Source organism: Podarcis erhardii (genome assembly GCF_964252035.2).
Source record: "Podarcis erhardii genome assembly, chromosome: 7".
Classification (NCBI taxonomy): domain Eukaryota; kingdom Metazoa; phylum Chordata; class Lepidosauria; order Squamata; family Lacertidae; genus Podarcis; species Podarcis erhardii.
Genome location: NC_138511.1, coordinates 92,691,907 through 92,710,905, shown reverse-complemented (window position 1 = coordinate 92,710,905; position 18,999 = coordinate 92,691,907). Strand labels below are relative to the sequence as shown.

At 51.1% G+C, this 18,999-nt stretch overlaps 2 protein-coding genes across 2 annotated transcripts in view; both read left to right on the top strand.

The window, feature by feature from the left end:
* The window catches only part of LOC309345608 (uncharacterized protein), a gene marked incomplete at its 5' end in the record, with an annotated part of 296,278 nt that overhangs the window by 202,796 nt on the left and 74,483 nt on the right, over window positions 1-18,999 (top strand). The gene's annotated exons all lie outside the window — the stretch shown is intronic.
* Window positions 1-18,999, top strand: part of LOC309345728 (leucine-rich repeat and fibronectin type III domain-containing protein 1-like protein) — a 76,820-nt gene that overhangs the window by 28,117 nt on the left and 29,704 nt on the right. Inside the window, exon 2 of the mRNA XM_081869053.1 lies at window positions 12,998-13,154. The gene's annotated coding sequence lies outside the window, so the exon portion shown is untranslated. The remainder of the gene's footprint in view (window positions 1-12,997; window positions 13,155-18,999) is intronic.

The window sequence follows — 18,999 nt, the reverse complement described above, 5'->3', positions numbered from 1 at the left end:
TGGGTACCACTGTATTTGAAGAGTGAGCCATGGGCAAAATAACATGCCACACCATAAATTTCCAGCTGTAATGCCTTAAGAGATATGGAAAATAAGGTTTTGAAATAAGCAAAAACTAATGGTGAGGATTTGCTGAATTAATAATTTGAATTGGAATATAAGAAAGGGAGGTATGAGGAGGTCCGGAAAATAAGTTAAAAGAAAATAAGTAAAGGGAAATTCTATGTGTTTTTAGTTGTTTTTATTTTTCTGTTTTTGTATTTCTGTATTTTTGTTGTTTCTTTTCTTTTTGTTTTACAATGTATTATTCTGGAAAATTTCAATAAATATCTCATAAATTGTGTAAGAGAAGCCTGCAGGTGTCTGTGTGAATGGAGGCCTTTGACTGGGCATGCTCAGAAGCTTCCTGGATTTCCAATGGCCAGGGGTGGGGTGGGGTGGGGTGGGGTGGGGGGCAGCCTTCCAAGCCCAGTCATCTGAACTCACGTCATGGTGGGGGTTTGCATGCTTACCCCCCCTCCTGCGCATTTCGATGAATGCCTAAACGGGTCAGCGTCTTCCCTGCCTGCATTTTACTTATTAATAAAAAATACCTTATTAAAAATATCCAAGCGGTTTACAATAAAAAATACATAAAATCATGCTGTTCTTAAAAAGTTAAAAACAGGCACCGATTAACCACTCTGGAAAGATGTATTCTTAATTGCCTGCACAGGCCTGGGGGAATTGAAAGGTTTTCAGCGGGCGTTTAAAAGTTAACGCAAAAGGCATCAGGGGGTGTGAGTCATCCTGGCTGCAGCGGCCGAGCCCCCGTCTCCTTTGCCTTTCGCATCAAAGGCTGCGGCAGTGACCAGAGATCAGAGAAGGGACCCCTGAGGGTCATCGAGCCCAACCCCCCGCAGGGCAGGAATCACAGCTAGAGAACGGCTAGTAGGTAGGGCGGCCACCTTTGTTCTGGCCAAATACAGGACAAGGCGGAGTGGCAGGGAAGCAGGTTTTCCCCCCTGGTGCTAAAGTGACTTCAGAGCAATCCATTACAATCTGTTGCAGCCAGACAGGATGGCCTTGCTAGAATTTCTCTCTCTCTCTCTCTCTCTCTCTCTCTCTCTCTCTCTCTCTCTCTCTCTCTTACACACACACACACACACACACACACACACACACACACACACACAAGTTTGTAAATTTGTCTGTGCTTGGCTACCCAGAGATTAAATACATGACCTTACAATACAGGACACGGCATTTTGTCCTGAAATACAGGACAAAACTGTATCAATACTGTGGGAATGTTCAGGGATGCAGGAGAGGATATATTGTTTGATTATAGCCTTTCCAACTTGTGTAAACAAGTTCCACAATTTAGCAGAGTAACACCCCCCTTTTTAAACTTGCAGCGGATGCATTTGCTCAGGCTCGCTAAAGCCTCTATAACAACTGTTCTGGTATTTTCCCCTTTTTCCCTCATAAAAGATAAGACATGACACAGTCTTCTATAAAAGTATAAACAGAGTTTACTCACGTTCTGTTCACAATCAGATCCCAGAAGGCAGACTTAGCTTAGAAAAGTAACATACACCTGGAAACTTTTTCATAAGGAGACAGTCCCTTTGTCCTCTCCTGGCTGGAGCCTAAGAGAGCATCTTTAGCTAAGCAGATGTTGCTTCTTTGATGGATGTAGTCAAAAAGAGAGAGATGGCTGCCCTGCCCTGTGCTTTTCTCATTACCTGCACAGGTGAGGCCACGCCCACCTCTAGTCACATGCAGAGGAAGTCTGTCCCAGCCCAGAAGGAAACAGGAAGAAAGGCCTGACTCTGAGGCTGATCCGGGCTGTTGCTTCGGAATACCCATTTCTTGTGCCCAAAGCCTGCTTGTGGATTTTCCATCATGGGCCTTTGGTTGGCCTCTGTGAGAACAGGACAGTGGACCCGGTGGGCCCTTAGCTTGAGGGCTCTCCATATGTTCTTATAGAACCTCCAGGTCCAGTGGCAGTCTATCCAGATTCCTGGGTTCTTAGGATGCTGGACTAGATGGGCTGTTGGCCTGATCCAGCACCCTCTTCTGGGGTCCTTATTTCATGCTGACTTCCATAAGAGACAATTCCTAGGGGGCCAAGGTCCCTTCACCCCCCAATAAAATATTTGAGGGGGCTCTCCCCCTAAAGTTGATGGGCATTGCCATTCAGATGCTGTGTGTGCACTGCGTCATGTGATCAATCATGCAGGGTTGGGCGTACCTGGGTTCCCCCAATATTTTATCCAAGTTGGCACCCTAGAGACCTAGTGTGGTGTAGTGGTTAAGAGCGGTAGTCTCGTAATCTGGGGAACCGGGTTCGCGTCTCCACTCCTCCACCTGCAGCTGCTGGGTGACCTTGGGCCAGTCACACTTCTCTGAAGTCTCTCAGCCCCACTCACCTCACAGAGTGTTTGTTGTGGGGGAGGAAGGGAAAGGAGAATGTTAGCCACTTTGAGACTCCTGAAGGGGAGTGATAAAGCGGGATATCAAATCCAATCTCCCCATCCTCCTCCTCCTCCTCCTCGACCCCTCCTGACTTTTATTTCAAGGCACCAGCAGAGAAGAATGTGGCTGTTGCTATTAGAGCTGCTGCCCTCGCCTCGATTTACTAGCGCTGCCCAGCAACTCAGCCCCTTTCCTGCATCCTCTCCAGGGTTGCATGGCTGCCCCCTCTTCTATTTTTACTCTGCCATGCTCTGGGTGACCTTTTGTTTCTTCCCTCATGGTAGATCAGCACCAATGTTTCCCGTGAGGGCTGGGCGAAAGGGAGATCCAGGGCCTTTGGCACAGAGAGGCAGAGGGGAAATCGAGAGAAGGATTTGGTCTGCATAATGTATTTTCCCGTGTATAACATGCCCCCTATTTTTTGGACTCCAAATTAAGAAAATGAGAGGGGGGGATTGCCCAGAGTTGTTAAGCTTTTTGGAGGGAGGGAATTGCCCACGGTTGTTGAACTTTTTTGGGCGCGGAATGCCCAGAGTTGAGCTTGGGGGGGGCAATGCTGACAATCGCTCACCCACCTGACCGCAGCTGCCAATCGCACGCTTCGCAGAAGACCCCAGTTGTCTGCCAGATCACCACTGTATATCTCCTACTCATGGCTGCCAACAATTGCCCATCCCCCCCTGCATTACCCATGTATAAGACAACCCCAATTTTTTTACCTTAAAAAAACAAAAACAAAACCCTCCTCATATACACAGAAAAATACGGTACTCTCCTTTGGGTGCTGAGAAAGCAGCACCTCCCTCGCACCCCTCCTTCCCTTTAAACCAGCAGTTCCCAAACTATTTTTGGGGTCCCCACCTCCTTCACTCAGAGTGCCCCTCCAACCCTTCAAAAAGCATTATCTAGAACAGCGGTTTGCATGACCCCCCAAGGAAGACAATAACACCCAAAACAGTTCCAATTAATTGCACATTTATTCAGATCCAGTCAAAAGTATTTAGTTTAATTCAACAGAACTGAAGCACTTGATCCAAGGATAGCGGCTTTCTAAGGTCTGGTGGACCCCTCCGGCACCCCCTGCCACCCCCTTGCTTCTTAGTCCCCCTCCCCCCCGAGAATCCCTTCAACTCCAGGGGTGGAACCACCCCCGACTTGGCAGCCGGTCTCCCTGCTGGGCTCAGCCCCTCCAGGATCTCAAGACTTAGTGGTTGCCCCAGAGAGCTGGGCTGGGAGGGCCTGAGGGCCTGGGACTTGGCCCCACTTCTGACCCCCCGTTGCAGATCCAGACCCCAATTCTCTTCCTTTTATTCTCATCTGCTGGTAGTGCCACTCTGGAGCCGGAGCCAGACTTCCTGGGACTCCTGATCTGACACAGAGATCAAGGCAGGAGACTTGCAAACCGTTGCCTCCCGCGGAGCAGGTGAACAAATATTTGCGAGAATATTTGCTAGCTGCTTTCTAGGATCTGTGGTAGGCGGGGGGGGGGGGGAGAGACGTTGACAGACTTAGACAGACTCAAAGAAGTCGTGGGGTTGCAGCCACAGGCTGGCAAAGATGCTGCTGCCTCCCTCCCTCCCTCCCTCCCTCCCTCCCAGCTCATCCCAACTCGTGAAGCAGACCTGATGGCCTCCATGCCCTTGACATGTGCCAGAGCAGCTGGAACCAGACTCTGCCAGGTTGGAGGTCCACAAAGCCAGACAGTGCCAGTCAGCGAGGGCAAGGAGGTGCCAGCGGCGTCCTTCTGCTGAGCGCAGCAGGGGCTTGTCAGGGTCTCTTTGCCTCTGATGCAAAATACCTGCTCATTAAGAGCAACATGATGGGGGGAAGCTTGTTAATTAGACCTTCATTCTGCCAGGGTCTCCCTTGCAAGTCTCTGGGGCTTAGAGGGAAGGTTGTGGGCAGGATCTGGCTGGCTGGCTGTGTGGCAGCCAGTGTGGTGTAGTGGTTAAGAGCGGCATACTTGTAATCTGGGGAACCGGGTTCGCTTCCCCGCTCCTCCACCTGCAGCTGCTGGGTGACCTTGGGCCAGTCCCACTTCTCTGAAGTCTCCCAGCCTCACTCACCTCACAGAGTGTTTGTTGTGGGAGAGGAAGGAAAAGGAGAATGTTAGCCGCTTTGAGACTCCTTTGGGTAACGATAAAGTGGGATATCAAATCCAAACTCTTCTTCTTCTTCTAACTTATCCTACAGTTGTACAAAGCCAGAACTGGCTGGACCGAATGCCTCCCATGGCCTTTCTAGGAGACAAAATGATTGACAATAGCACAGGCTGGTATTAAGCTGCTGGCAGGGCCAGCGCCCCCCCCCCCCGGCAAGGTAAGGGGGCTGCCTTCTATGGCGGTAGCAGATCTGGCCTCAGAGAGAGACATCACCTGCTGCCACCGCCACACACACTTTGGACCAAGGCTGCAGGAGAGTCCTGCACTCAGTCAGAACCTGCGTTGGAAGTTAGGCTTACGGAAAAACATTCACAAATTGGAACACTGACTTCTGGGTTTGCAGCGTTCAGGAGCCAAGCCGTTTGACAACCAAGGTACCACTGTACCGGGGGCTTCCTTCTGGGGTCTCCTGGGCTCTGCACCCACCTGGCGTGATTCAGAGCAGCCCCCCATGCTGTTGCCACAAAAATTTTTGATTCCCAGTTCAACCATTAAATGAGATTGTATCTTCCTGATACAGTGGAACTTCAGTTTTCAAATGTAATCCATTCCGGAAGACCAACTTCCGAAACGTTCAAAAACCAAAAATCAAAGGGCTGTTAGCAATTTCAGTGGAGGGGAGGAGAGAGAAACATGCCTTGGAATCTGTTTAAGTTCCAAAAAACGTTCGGTAACCGGAACACTTACTTCCAGGTGTGCGGCGTTTGGGAGCTGAAACGTTCAGCAATGGAGCCATTCGAGAACCGAGGTTTGACTGTATAGAGGTTCCTCTGCCAGCTCTTTGCTGCTGCTGCTGCTGCTGCTGAACCTAATGTTAAGGGGGGGGGGAATTCTGGGGGGGAGAACCTACTCAACAGCCCAGCTCGTTGGGGTGCAAGTCTCCTGTGGGTTGATGCAGTCAGTAAAAGAAGGAAGTTCCAGCCAAGCATTTTGGAGCAAAACAACGGTCAGTAGACCATGTTTTTTATTGTTGTGCAACAGATTCCCACACGGAGTAAGAGCTCACCCCTGAGCAGGGGGGTGACCTCCTCTTTTAAAACTTTCCTCTTTCCCCCAGAATACACTTTGAGGGGCATCACTGATACAGTACATCATCACTACATCACTAGCATGTCACAAATGGGGAAGGGTACACAAGGGTTAGGGACGCGGGTGGCTCTGTGGTCTAAACGACTGAGCCTCTTGGGCTTGCCGATCAGAAGGTCGGCAGTTTGAATCCCCGTGACAGAGTGAGTTCCCGTTGCTCGATCCCTGCTCCTACCAATCTAGCAGTTTGAAACCACACCAGTGCAAGTAGATAAATAGGTACCGCTCCGGCGGGAAGGTAAACGGCGTTTCCGTGCTCTGCTCTGGTTCGCCAGAAGTGGCTTAGTCATGCTGGCCACATGACCCAGAAGCTGTCTGCAGACAAATGACAGCTCCCTCAGCCTGTCAAGCGAGACGAGCGCCGCAACCCCCGAGTCATCTGCAACTGGACTTAACTGTCAGGGGTCCCTTTACCTTTACCTTTATACAAGGGTTACCAGTTCAACATGAGGTCATTTTCTCAGACCCCTTTCCCAACACCTCTTAAGTCCCCATCACTGAAAGGACAATGAAACTCTTGACATCTCCTTGCCCTCAGGACTGGTCTGGAGGTGGGCTTTCAGAACACCGGACTTGCTCAACTGTCTAGTGTTGCCCCCTTGGTCACTCCCTGGGTGGGGGGCCCTGTTCCTGCTGCCTACAGTGACTTCCTGCTTCTTGGTTCATGGATGGAGGTGGAGCCCAAATTCACCTTTCTTTAAGGACCAAAATGGCATTGGAATGAGGATAGTTGGTTAAAGTGTGGATTTTCTACAAATTTATAAAGCTGGGTATCTTCCCTGAGCTGTCAAGTCGAAAAGATACAGCCAGGCAAAATATTTGTAACATTGTAACAACTTTAAGAATTCCCCCCCCCCCGGCCCGGTGTCATTTCTGTAACACTAAGAAGAGGCAGCTGGATCCGACCCGTGGCCCTTCTTGCCCAGCAGCCTGTTCTCACAGCAGCCCACCAGCTGCCTCTTTTGGGGAGCCCCCAAGCAGAACCGAGGCTGCCAGAGCTCTTGCGCAAGAGCAGCCCCCCCCACCTCCTTGCCTTGCTTCTGCTGCTCTGGGTCTGGGCAGAGCCCCCGCTGCGCAAAGCCCCTTGTTTGAGCATGCAAATCGCTGCTGCTGCTGCATTATTTGTGGACGCTTCAAAGCCCTCTCGTCATTTCGGCAGCGTCCTGGCAGGAGTGCCATCAAGGCCTTTGTGTGAAGCTGTCGCAAGAGCCTCTGGCTTTCTGTTCCTATCCTGGGAGTCCCGTCCCCCCCCCCACACACACACACACTTGTGCAGTTGTTGTTTGGTGTGGCTTTCAGAGCTCAGCATTGTCTAGGGATTAGGAGCGCCGTGTTGCACTTCAGCAACATAAAAGGCAGGGATGGGGAAAACAGCGAGCCGAGTTTGTCAGGCTCCGCGCAGCCCTTGAAAGCCAAATCCTGCTGCTTCTCTCTCCTCCCTGCTCCTGCTGAGCTCACTTGGTGCGGCTGCTTCCAGTTCAGACGCAGGCAAGGCAGAAGAGGGAAGAAGGGGCAGCTTTGCTTTGCCCATCCTGGGCTCCCTTCCTGAGCAGACGGGCAGCGAAGGGGAGGTCCTGGCCTCCAAGTACCGTATTTTTCGCTCTATAAGACGCACCAGACCATAAGGCACCAGACCTAGTTTTTGGAGGAAGAAAACAAGAAAAAAAATATTCTGAATCCCAGAAGCCAGAATAGCAGGAGGGATTGCTGCGCAGCAAAAACAGCGATCCCTCTTGCTGTTCTGGCTTCTGGGATAGCTGCGCAGCCTGCATTCGCTCCATAAGACGCACACACATTTCCCCTTATTTTTTAGGAGGGAAAAAGTGAGTCTTATAGAGCAAAAAATACGGTATATGTGGCTGCGGTTGGTAAACCAGCCAGCCAGCCCCCGAGTGGGTGGGCCTGTCCCTTTCTGCCACCTGTGGAAAAATGAAGCATGGGTTGGGGGAATTCCACTGCACATAAACCCAAAGGGGCTTACAAGATTGCCAAAATATCCGTATCTCATAATAAAGCAGATGAAAAGCAATTCAGTTAAAAAGCAAGAGTGCTAAATGCAGGAAAGCACAATGAAAGCCTGGCAGGTTCCCTGATGCGCAAAAGGGTGGGAAGTGGGACTCTCTGCAACATTTAGCAAAAAAGGGGGGCTTGCAGAACAGACACTGGAACATCGGAGCTGACCCAGCAAAAGATCCTTCTGCCAGCCGGTCTTGCAGAAAGCCAGCTGGTCTGGACCATCTGCCTGGTGCAGCACAACCACAACGCTCTATTCTGCTTTGGTCAGAGCCCAGCTGGAGTCCTGTGTCCAGTTCTGGGTGCCATAATATAGAAAGGAAGTTGACAAGCTGGCATTTGTGCAGAGGAGGGTGACCAAGATGACCAAGGGTCTGGAAAGCAAGCCTGATGAGGAACGGTTGAGGGAACTGGTGGTGTTTAGCCTGGAAAAGAGGAGACTGAGAGGAGTTATACATCCATATTCCCCACCCCTTTATTTCCTTTCCTTAATTCAAACCCTGATCAAGATGGCTTACAACATAAAAAAATACACAATCACGGTGCTTTTTTTCCAGGGACAACGACGACAAGCATTTTGTGAATCTTTGTACTTTTGTCCACTTACTATATTTATTTCCCCCGATTTGAACTATGAAATGGTGATTGTCTTGAGTCAAAATGAGAGTATCCCTAAACATTTTTTAAAGAAAAAAAGCACTGGTCCTAAGCAATAAATGAGACACATCAAAAAGTGCAATTGAATTGAAAAATTGCCATGTGAATCATGATCTCTAAAAATAAAGATGCAAAAAATGGACACCAGTAACAGCAGCAAAGCCCCCTAAACACCCCCCCCCCAGCCCAAGAGTCTGTTCAGCAGTCCCAGCTTTTGTAGCTGGAGTCTGTCAGGCCCCCCAGGCCAGGCCAGGTGGGGCAAGGCCTGGGCCAGCACAGACCCAGGGAAAGAGCCGGCCACTGGCCTTTCCAGGGAACAGCCTGGAGCCACCTCTTTGGAGCCTGGAAGTCACTGCCACATCCCCACATGGGACTGGAATGGCTCTTCCACAAAGCCAGGAGGGTGGACTGGGCCAAACCATTTTCTTGGGAGGGTGGGGGGTCCACAGAGGTAGAGAAAATCAGGTGCTCCTGTATCTTTAACATGCGACCTGCAGAAATCCAGCAGATTAAGCCTTTTGTACTGTGGAAATACAACTATTGGGGAAAGTTATCCTTGTTGGCAATTTGTCTGAAATCTGATTACTCCCCCCCCCACCCCCCACCCTGTCCGCCCCATTCAAGTGTCCCATCAGAACCAAGGACACAGTGAAATAGGAGCCGAGCAGGGCTGGGGTATGTGAAAATAAGTTGCCTCAAGAGTCCTCAATGTCTTGCGTGTTTCGACTGCAGAGCATCCTCACCGAGGGAAGTCATAGATAGGGTAGAAAACTCATCTCTGTAGGCATTTGCTGATGAAAAGCTGTGCTCAAAATGCTCAGGCCATGCAGTGTGTGAAGGGCAGCAGTAGATTATTCCTGTAATTCCACCATTCCCTCCACGGTGCCCAGATAATTTTAGCTGCATGTTTGCATTGGTCCCCTGAGCCAACATAAAATCATGCCGAGCCCCTCTGAGCACCAGCTGGCTCCACCATCTCCCGCCCGCCCGCCGTTGCTCAGGAACCCGGGCAAAAAGGAGCATAAAGATGTCCACTGATGAGGACAAAACTTGGGGTGCGGTACCTAAGCCGTTTCCCAACTTCGCCAGGGCCGAGCCCTGCAGGTTCTGAATCTGGTCAGGTTCAAAGAAGAGACAGACCACAGCCAGGCAAACTGAAGCACAAGAGCAGCTAGGAAGCCGGATCATTTATTGCTGCAACGAGGTTCCAATTCCCCAGCCAAAAGAAGGAAGAAGCAGCCCAGAACAAAGGGCACATGGCTTCTTAGGAGTTCCCACGATTTCCCATGGTACATTTCACACATCATAGGGATTTCACAGAAAAGGTGTGGTGTCAGGCAGAAATGTGAGAACTGGACAGATCAAGTACCCACTTCACACAAGTCAACAAACTATTTGCACATCCCTTTGTAAGGGACGCGGGCTGTGCTCTGGTCTAAACCACTGAGCCTAGGGCTTGCCGATCAGAAGGTCGGTGGTTCGAATCCCCGCGACAGGGTGAGCTCCCTTTGCACGGTCCCTGCTCCTACCAACCTAGCAGTTTGAAAGGATGTCAAAGTACAAGTAGATAAATACCGCTCCGGCGGGAAGGTAAACGGCGTTTCTGTGCGCTGCTCTGGTTCGCCAGAAGCGGCTTAGTCCTGCTGGCCACATGACCCGGAAGCTGTATGCCAGCTGTATGCCAGCCAGGAAAGCGAGATGAGCGCTGCAACCCCAGAGTTGTCCGCAACTGGACTTAACGGTCAGGGGTCCCTTTACCTTTGTAAGGAAGGAATCCCATACCTTTGCACCTTCATTTGCTCTTCCAGAGTCTCATTTCCCTCTGACAACCCCCAGTCTGGTTCCTTTGTCTGGGTTGTTAACACCTGGTTTGGCAGTGGGGGGGGGGGGGTGCTGAGGACCTGAGGATAAACCTTGAGGATTATGGCTTCCCGTTCCATTCAGGCCATGAGTCAGGCCCCCTCCCCTTACATTCTGGGACCACAATTTTATTACCTTTTGGAACAAAATAAAACCATCTATTTTTGGTGAATTTCTATGTTTCAGGAAATGGGGTTTCCTTGCCTTACGGTGGTACTGGGAGCCCAGTATAGGCTGTCGAATGGAGAAAGATAATAATAATAATAATAATAAATTTTAATGTATAGAAATCAGTGGTATCTCCGTGCATGTAATGCTGGGAGCCTTTGTCAAGTGGCTGTTGTCGAGTCCTTACAGTGCAGCGTCCAAGCTCAAGAGGCCAGCGCTTCTGATGTGTTGGCTGGGTACCGCCCCCCCCCCTTGCCCATACCACACCCCACAACCCCACAACCTCTGCTGCATCTAGGCATGTGGGGAGCTGCCTTGGCCTAGCCAGCTGAGCCTACATGAGGCAGGAATGGCCACCAACCCGCAGGGATTTAAAAGAGGGTTTTTTTAATGGGCAGAGCAAGTTTGACTGCGCTGCATGAAGAAGTATCCAGCCCAGCGCTGACTACGGTGGCCCTGCAGGGTTTCAGACTCCCAGACATACCTGGAGAGGCCAGCGGGATTTGAACCTGGAGCTTCTGCTTGCAAGGCAGCCATTGAGCTATGGCTCTCCAGGGCTCCAGGCAGTGGGCATTACAGGCCCCCCTACCAGTGGTGAAGCTTCAGGCATGCGTCCCGGGGGTGTGGCGTGCCACTCACATCCTCCCCCCCTCCCTTTGGAAGGTTCTGTTTTGTTTTGTTTTTTGTTTTTTTAATATATAAATTTTATATTCCACACAACAACAACACAAAAGATATCGAAAAATAACAAGACACAAAACACAAAAACCAACATTCAAAAAACAAATCCATATCTTACAAGTTAATAATATAAGCACTAAAAAGAAAAACAAACATTGACTTCCACCAATCCCACAGCACCTCCTTTACCTCTCATTGTGTCTTCCTGTTTTCCTTAACATCTCTATCCTATCATCTAGATATAAATCCCTCTTTCTTATCCTTTCACTTCTCAAGGTTATTCCAGACTCAGCCAGATTTCTGTCCTCGAACCTTGGCTCTTAAGGTATTCATTTAGGCACTCCCATTCTTTCTTTCCTTCACTTTTTGGTCTTTGTCTTATTATGTCTGTCAATTTGGCTGATTGACATCCTGGGGGCATGGTGCGCCGCCTGTGGGGGCGTGGTGCCCAGTGCGCAGGGGCAGCCACGATGGCACCCCACCAGGATCGTGCCGCCAGGGGCGGTGGGCTCCCCCCGCACGCCAGTGCCTCCTACTGATCCAGGGCCGTTCTGCATGCGGCGCACCTGCTTTCGCCAGGAGCTGCTGCAGCCTGATGCCAACGCTGCCAAATTGTGACTCTGCAGCTGCGGTTGCCATGGCGGTTGGATGTTCCCCGTCTGCTTTGTCAGGTTGATGCTCTTAATTGGCCTCCAGCCGAGACCCTAGAAATTAGCCATGGAGAGGAAAGATCTGGTGGCAGGCGTGGCCTTTCATGGCGCACTCACCTGGGCGAGCAGCTGGGCTGCCACAGATGAGGAGCAGGTGGACCTGGGGGGAACTGGGGGCCCCAGGGTGGCTAAGCAGGAGCCCCTGTCCTTTCTGGGACCTGCTTTCAGATGAAGCTGCTGCCAGGATTGTGCCCTTTGAGGAGACCTCCTTGCAGACGGGGGCCACTGGGGGTGGGGTGGGGAGACACAGGGCTTGCTCCTCTCCCCCTGCTCCTTGGGGAAGGGGGCTTTGCTGGGATTGGCAGAAGACGAGAACCTGAGGTCTCCTGGCAGATGCTCCTTCTGGGAGAAAGGTCCTCTTGCAAAGTGGGGGCCTTTCAGCACCATTGGAGGAGGCTGAGCAATGAGAACTCGGCCCTCCCCACCCCAGGAGTTGTTTCTGTTGGGGAAAGTGTGCTGCGGTGGTTAGAGTGTCTATACAGGACCTGGGAGAACAGGGTTCAAATTTTCCCCAACTTGGCCATGAACCTCACTGGGCGGCAAGTCACTGCCTCTCTCAGCCTAACCTACCTCACAGGGTGTAGGGATGATCGCTGGGGGCGGAGCACACTCCCCGCCCGCAGGCAGCCTCAGCTGCCTCCACGCGTGACCGTGGGGTGCGGGGCACACTCCCCCTCACAGATAAAGCCACAGCTGTCTGAACATCTTGCCCTCTGTCTAACCTTTTGCGGTCTCAGTGGTCTGCTGTGTCCTGTCTGTAACCTTTGTCTCTGAGGCCTTTGTCTCCTTCGTCATACACTGTGCAAGGGGAAAATGACACGAGGGAAACAGGTGCCAAAATAGCTTTTCACCACCCCACGATCTCGGGACTGGAAGATGTGTAAAGGTCACAGCCCAAAATGTATCTGCCTGGGTTTGCATATTGTGTCAATAAAAGGAGCCTCCACAGAGCTGGCCGGCAGCTTGCATGCAGCCCACCTGTGCGCAGCTCACCTGCATTATCAACTCCTGCCTCATGTCCCTCACTTCAACAGGGTTGTTGTGGAGGTTAAATGGGGAGGAGGAGAATGATAAATGCCACCTGAAGCTCCTTGAATAAAAAAGTGGGCCATAGATGCAATAAGAAAATGAGTGGGCACCTTTGTCCTCTCGGGCAAAGTTCTTTCTGACTCAGCTTCCTCTTCCCTTCTTTTCTTTCAGGAGGGATGCCAGCCTGTGAGCCCCCCCAGGGGGGCTGGACTGACGGGCGAATGGCGGATCTGTCGCTCCAAGGGCATCCTGTGCGCCTGAGCTCCTGATGACAGGCGGTCCGGGAGGCTGGAGCCGGCCAGGCAGTGAACTTGGAGATCGCTTGAAGGTAAGTGCTGCAACTCCCTGCCTCTGTGGTCAGGGGCCAAGCTGGGCTCTTCTGGGGGCCTCTGGGGGCCACCGGAAATGTCAGGATATGGGGCTAAAGGACCCCCTCACTTTCCCCACACACATCCTGGGCATGTGGCAGATGTTGCCTCCGGCACTCGCTCCCTCAAGGTCTGTTGCCAAATTCGGTTTGATGATAAGGCGCAACTTCCCTGTTCCCCAAATCAAGGGGAAATTGCCGTGAAGGGAGATTTGAGCCTGCGCATGCATCAGCAAAGCTCCGCCGCGAATGCAAAGCACCCCCCCCCAAAAAAAGGTCACCGCACCCAAGATGAAACCCCCCACCCACCCAAGGCTGTGTTTTGTTTTGGAGTTAATTTGCATTTTAAGCTCCTGTGATTCAGTCCACCGCAGCACACCTGCCTCGTTTGCCAGCGAGTAATTAGATTGCTGTTCGGCATCTCGCACTTCTCCGCTCTCTCGCAGCTCAATTCCGTTTTATGTTGCGGGTTTCAATTAAGCTATTAACACATTTTATGATTCAGAAAATCGAAAAGGAAAAAAAAAATCATTCTCTTCTCTTCGAAGGCATTTTTGTATCCGCCCAGGAGGCAGGGAGAGAAGCGGGGATGCGCTTCAGGTGACCTGGACAATTCTGTGCGTCTGCCGGAGGAGTCGAAATCACCGTCTTCTCCGATTTGCAGGGCTTGTAATAGGAAACAGGTCTACCTGAGCAGAGCACACAGGCGCTCACCTGAGCTATGGGGAGGGCAGCATGAGGGCCGTCTTTGCCGGGGGGTGCGGGACACCCCGGCACCGAATTCTGGGGGGCGCCAAATGTATACCTGCTGTATACCGGTCCCTCTCAATCGCCGGCAGTGAAAATCAATGGAACGAAAGTTGTCCCCCTCTGTTGATGTTACTCCATAGCATCAAATATTCCTGACGAGTCAGGAAACAAAAGCGGTTATTTCCGCTGCATTGTTGTTACAGGTGAGCAGATTTTCCTACCCTCAAAAAGGTCAACAACTTTGGCTTCCCTCCCCAAAAACCTTTGAGTCCGCCCACCCCACCAAAACTAAATGTGGGGGCGCTGGGCAGATCTTTGCACCCAGGTGGGACATATGCTAAAGATGCCCCTGGGTGACACTGTGGGGAGGGGTGGCGCTTGTGGGGTGTTTCCTGTGGGGGCTTGTGGGGGGCCCAGAAGGCTCTGGTTTCTTTTGCTTTTTCTAATAATATTTTCATTAAATTTTCAACAAAAATAACAACATTTAAAAAACAAACAACCACCACAAACTACACACACACACACACACACACACACACACAAGCACAAGCAGTATCACATCCATAAAATGGGATTCTCCGAACCCTGTGACTTCCCTCCCCCCCCCAGTTCCTTAAATTTCCTTTTCAACTGCATATCATTTCCATTCCAAATTATTTTCTCTACCTCAAATCCCCATTACTATTTCTAAAGTTACAAGTGTTCTTCAAATCCGGCCAACATATTAACCTGTTTACAAGATGTCAGGGCTGCCCAAGGTCCCAGCTCACAAAGGACCAACGCCAGTTCCTTGTTATATGCAAAAGTCTTTATTGAAGTTCAGTTTCTATTTCAAAGCCGTGGCGCGCAGCTCTACATCTTAAACTCTAGACCGCTGAAGCTCCGTCTGAATCTCCTCCCCCCCAGACACCAGTTTAAGACTCTAGCCCTGCTCCACCTCTTCCTTCGCTTCTTTCTCCTCTGCGTCCGCCTGTCCGCTGGGGTCTCGCCCTTTCTGGACTCTTCTGATGCTGAGTCCCCTGAGTCATCCCCCACCCTCCGGCGGGCTTTAGGACCTGGTTCCCCCTCCGGGCTACCTGCTGTGCCGCGCGTCTGTACATTTGAACTTGGCGCGTGCGCCCAGCCGGCAACCTTCCTCCTGACCATTCCCTCGCTCTCCGATGGAGGCGTGGTCAGCCCTAACTCATCTTCTCTCCCTCCTGGAGGAGACGCTGGCCCTGACACCTGAGATTCTTCCCCCCCACCACGCTCTGGTGGGGAAGCTGGTCCTGATCTCCAGCTGCTGCTCTGGGAGTCCCCGCTGGCCCCTTGCTTCTGGAGTGTCCCCCCTGGAACCCACCTTGCCCTGGCCATCAGCGCCCCCCTCTGGGAATCTTCTGATTCGCTGGAAAGGCTCATGGAATCTCTCGGGCCACTGTCATCTTCTCCTACGCTGCCCTCAGATTCTTCCCCTTCGCTCTCCATTCCCTCTCCTCCCTGTGCCTCTGCTCCTGAGCCCCTGACACAAGACTTTTGCAAATACATGATAAATATTTCCCATTCTTTTTTAAATTTCTCGTCGTCTTGATTTCTGAGCTTTCCGGTTAGTTTTCGCCATTTCAGCCTAGTCCATTAACTTGGTTGGCCAGTCTTCTCTGGTCAGGACTGCTTCCTCTTTCCATCTGATCCCCCCCCCCCGGCCTTTGAACCGGATGCCAATTCCTGCAAGTTGCTTTGCATTCTCACAGGTCTGGGTCTGGGAAGACCATCTTTTATGTCAGATGTTGTAAATGCAGCTGCTAGCGGTTTCTGCTGAGTAACCACCGGCTTGCTCAATGTTGACATTTCCATTTCACCTTAAGGAACAGGCATGGGATTGTTGCGTGTCACATGTCTGTTTACATTCCAGCACAGTATGCTGGGAACTTCCGTTTGTGTATAGCTTTTGCTTTTACTTGTTCTCTCTGAAATGACACAAGAGAGAGAGACGACATGTTTCTTTGTCCTGATTTATGATTAATAAATCTGTAGTTATAGTGTGACTTCACAAGCCTCACGCCTATTCTGTGTGTTCAGTACACTCTGTTAATATTTACGTCGGAGCACGGGACAGTGGATGGAGACAGCACAGCTGGGGCTCATCAGCTGGCCTTCCGGCCCTCTGCATGCCGACACTCATAGCAACATGCTGCTGGTGTTGGCTTCCATCTGTCTCAAGAGACAATGGAGTGTGCCTCCGAGGGTGAAGTCAAATTGCTGGAGAATCGCAGCCCCTGCCTTCCTTGTTTTTTTGGTGCATTTGCAGCACCAAAGCGATCTCCACAGAGCGCGAACCTGAGCAGTGAGTTGGGAGGCCCTGGGCTGCCCCCCCTGGTGGGGTCCAAAGGAAAGCAGAGCAAAATGCTTGGCACCAGCTGGGCTGCAGGAGTTGCCGTAAGGAAGCAGACAAAATGCCCCCTGTCAGGGATGATTGGTGGGTGCTTGAAGAGATAAGAGTCCGGGACTCCGGCCAGTTTTACAGGATTTATTAGTTCCATTTTCCTATTTACACACAGAGCTCTCAGAGCACGTCCGGCTCACTCGGTATCAGTTGCAGAGACTGGCTGTTCCTTTCGTTTTCTCCAGCATAACCACTTCCGGAGCCCTCCCCTTTTTCTTCCTCTTTTACGTGAAGCGCTAAGCCCCAGAAATTGCTCCCCCCTCCCTGATTCATTGCTTCCTGACAACCCTTTGTCATCCTTCCTCCTCTGATGAGGTGCAACTACTTACGACCTGAGGTTTATCTCTGTATTTCCCCATCATTTCCCCCTTCTCAGCCCCCAGTTCCCTGACACCCCCCAGCCGTCTTAGGGACTCCACTGTGGACTAGTGTAAGCTTTACTCCTCAGCCTTCTCTTCCCCCAAAGACATCTCGCAAGGGAGCAGGTGCATATCATAGAATCACAGAAGGAAAGGGACCCTTGGGGGTCATGTAGTCCAACCCCCTGCAATGCCGGAATTACAGCCAAAGAACACAACCTCTGCTTAAAACCCTCCAAGGAAGGAGAGTCCACCACGTTCCAAGGGAGTCCATACCACTGCTGAGAAGTTCTTCTTCTTGTTCTTTCTTTCTTATTTATTTATTTATTATTGAATTTATATACCTGGAGGTCTCAGGGCAGTTCACATAAAAGGATCACAGTATATAAAATAAAAATAAAAGCAATAACCCAATAATACACCCCCCCCCAAAAAAGAGCCACATTTTAAAAGGGTATAGGATGTTGGTCAGGTCAACCAAAGGCCTGGTCATAAAGGGATGTTTCTGCCTGGCTCCTAAAGGTGCATAATGAAGGCGCCAGGCAAACTTCCCTGGGGAGAGCATTCCACAGATAGGGAGCCACTGCACAGAAGGCCCCGTTCTTGTGTTGCCACCCTCCAGACCTCTTGAGGAGGGGGCATACGAAGAAGGGCCTCGGAATATGATCTCAGGGTCCAGGGAGGTTCATATGGAAAGAGGCAGTCCTTGAGGTATTGCAGACCTGAGTTGCTTAAGGCTTTAGAGGTCAAAACCAGCACTTTGAATTGGGCCAGGAAACTAATCGGTAGCCAGCGCAGTTGGATCAGGATCTATATAATATGCTTAGACCGTCTTGCTCCGGTGAGCAGCCTAGACACTGAATTCTGCACCAGCTGAAGCGTCTTCAGAGGCCGCCCTACGTAGAACACATTGCAGTAATCGAACCCTGAGGTTACCAGAGCATAGACAACAGTAGTTAGGCTATCCCTGCCCAGACAGGAGTGTAGCTGGGCCACCAGCTGAAGCTGATGGAAGGCCACTGAGTTCTTAACTACCTGAAAGCTCTTTTGAATGTTGAGTCAGAATCTCATTCGTTGTCATCTGAATCCACCGGTTTGGGCCTTACCCTCTAGTGCAGCAGAAAATAGGCTTCACCTTCTTCCACGTGAAAAGCTCATTGGATATTTGAAGGTGGTCTTCGTGTCACACCTCCATCTTCTCTACTAAGGGACTGGGGCTCCAGCTGCACACTTAGCAATGAGATCCTGGGGCACGGTGACATGGCATGGGGCAACCCAAGCGCTGCCCAGAATGGTGCAGCTCGCCCACCGGCCAGGGGGCCTGTGTAGCCCCCTCCTCAACACTGCCTTGCCTGCCCCTGCCCCAAAAATGGGAGCAGCAGGGCTGGGTGGGTGACTCTGCCCCTCTGCCCTCAATCTGGGTGGGTCCAGCGGTCAAGTGTGGGAATGTTCAGGGATGCAGGAGAGGATATATTGTCTGATAAAAGTTCCACAATTTAGCAGAGTAACACTCCCCTTTTAAAACTCACAGCGGATGCGTTTGCTCAGGCTCGCTATAATAACTGTTCTGGTATTTCCCCCTTATTCCCTCATAAAAGATAAGACACAACACAGTCTTCTATAAAAGTATTAAAAGAGTTCACAATGGGATCACAGAAGGCAGACTTAGCTTAGAAAAGTAACATATACCTGGAAACTATCTCATAATGAGACAGTCCCTTTGTCCTCTCTTGGCTGGAAGCATCTTTGGCTAAGCAGATGTTGCTTCTTCAATGTCAAAGAGAGAGATGGCTGCCCTGCCCTGTGCTTTTGTCCTTACCTGCCCAGGTGAGGCCACGCCCACCTCTAGTCACATGCAGAGGAAGTCTGTCCCAGCCCAGAAGGAAACAGGAAGTTGACCTGCTGGCTGGACAAACATTCCTCCCCTTGTGTAAACATGTTCACTCTAGGAATGTTGTACTTGACTGCTCCTGTGTTTCACATCCCACATCAAGAAGGTGGTTTCATCACATGCAAGAGAGGGAAGTGAGGGGCTGGTGGGGCTTTTCCACCTGGGAAGGGAACCCATCCAGGAGAAGGAAAACTCTGACTGTAAACTTCCACTGCTTTGCAGGAGAGGAAAAGGCTACACAAATCTGGAGTCCCTAAGATGGCTGGATGGCGCCTTGTGCGCCTGCTTCCCGAAACTCCTGCAGCCAAACTGGTACCAAACAGTTTGCTCTGCTTTCCTTTGGATCCCATCAGAGTCGCCTGGGCAGCCCAGGACTTCCAGACACTC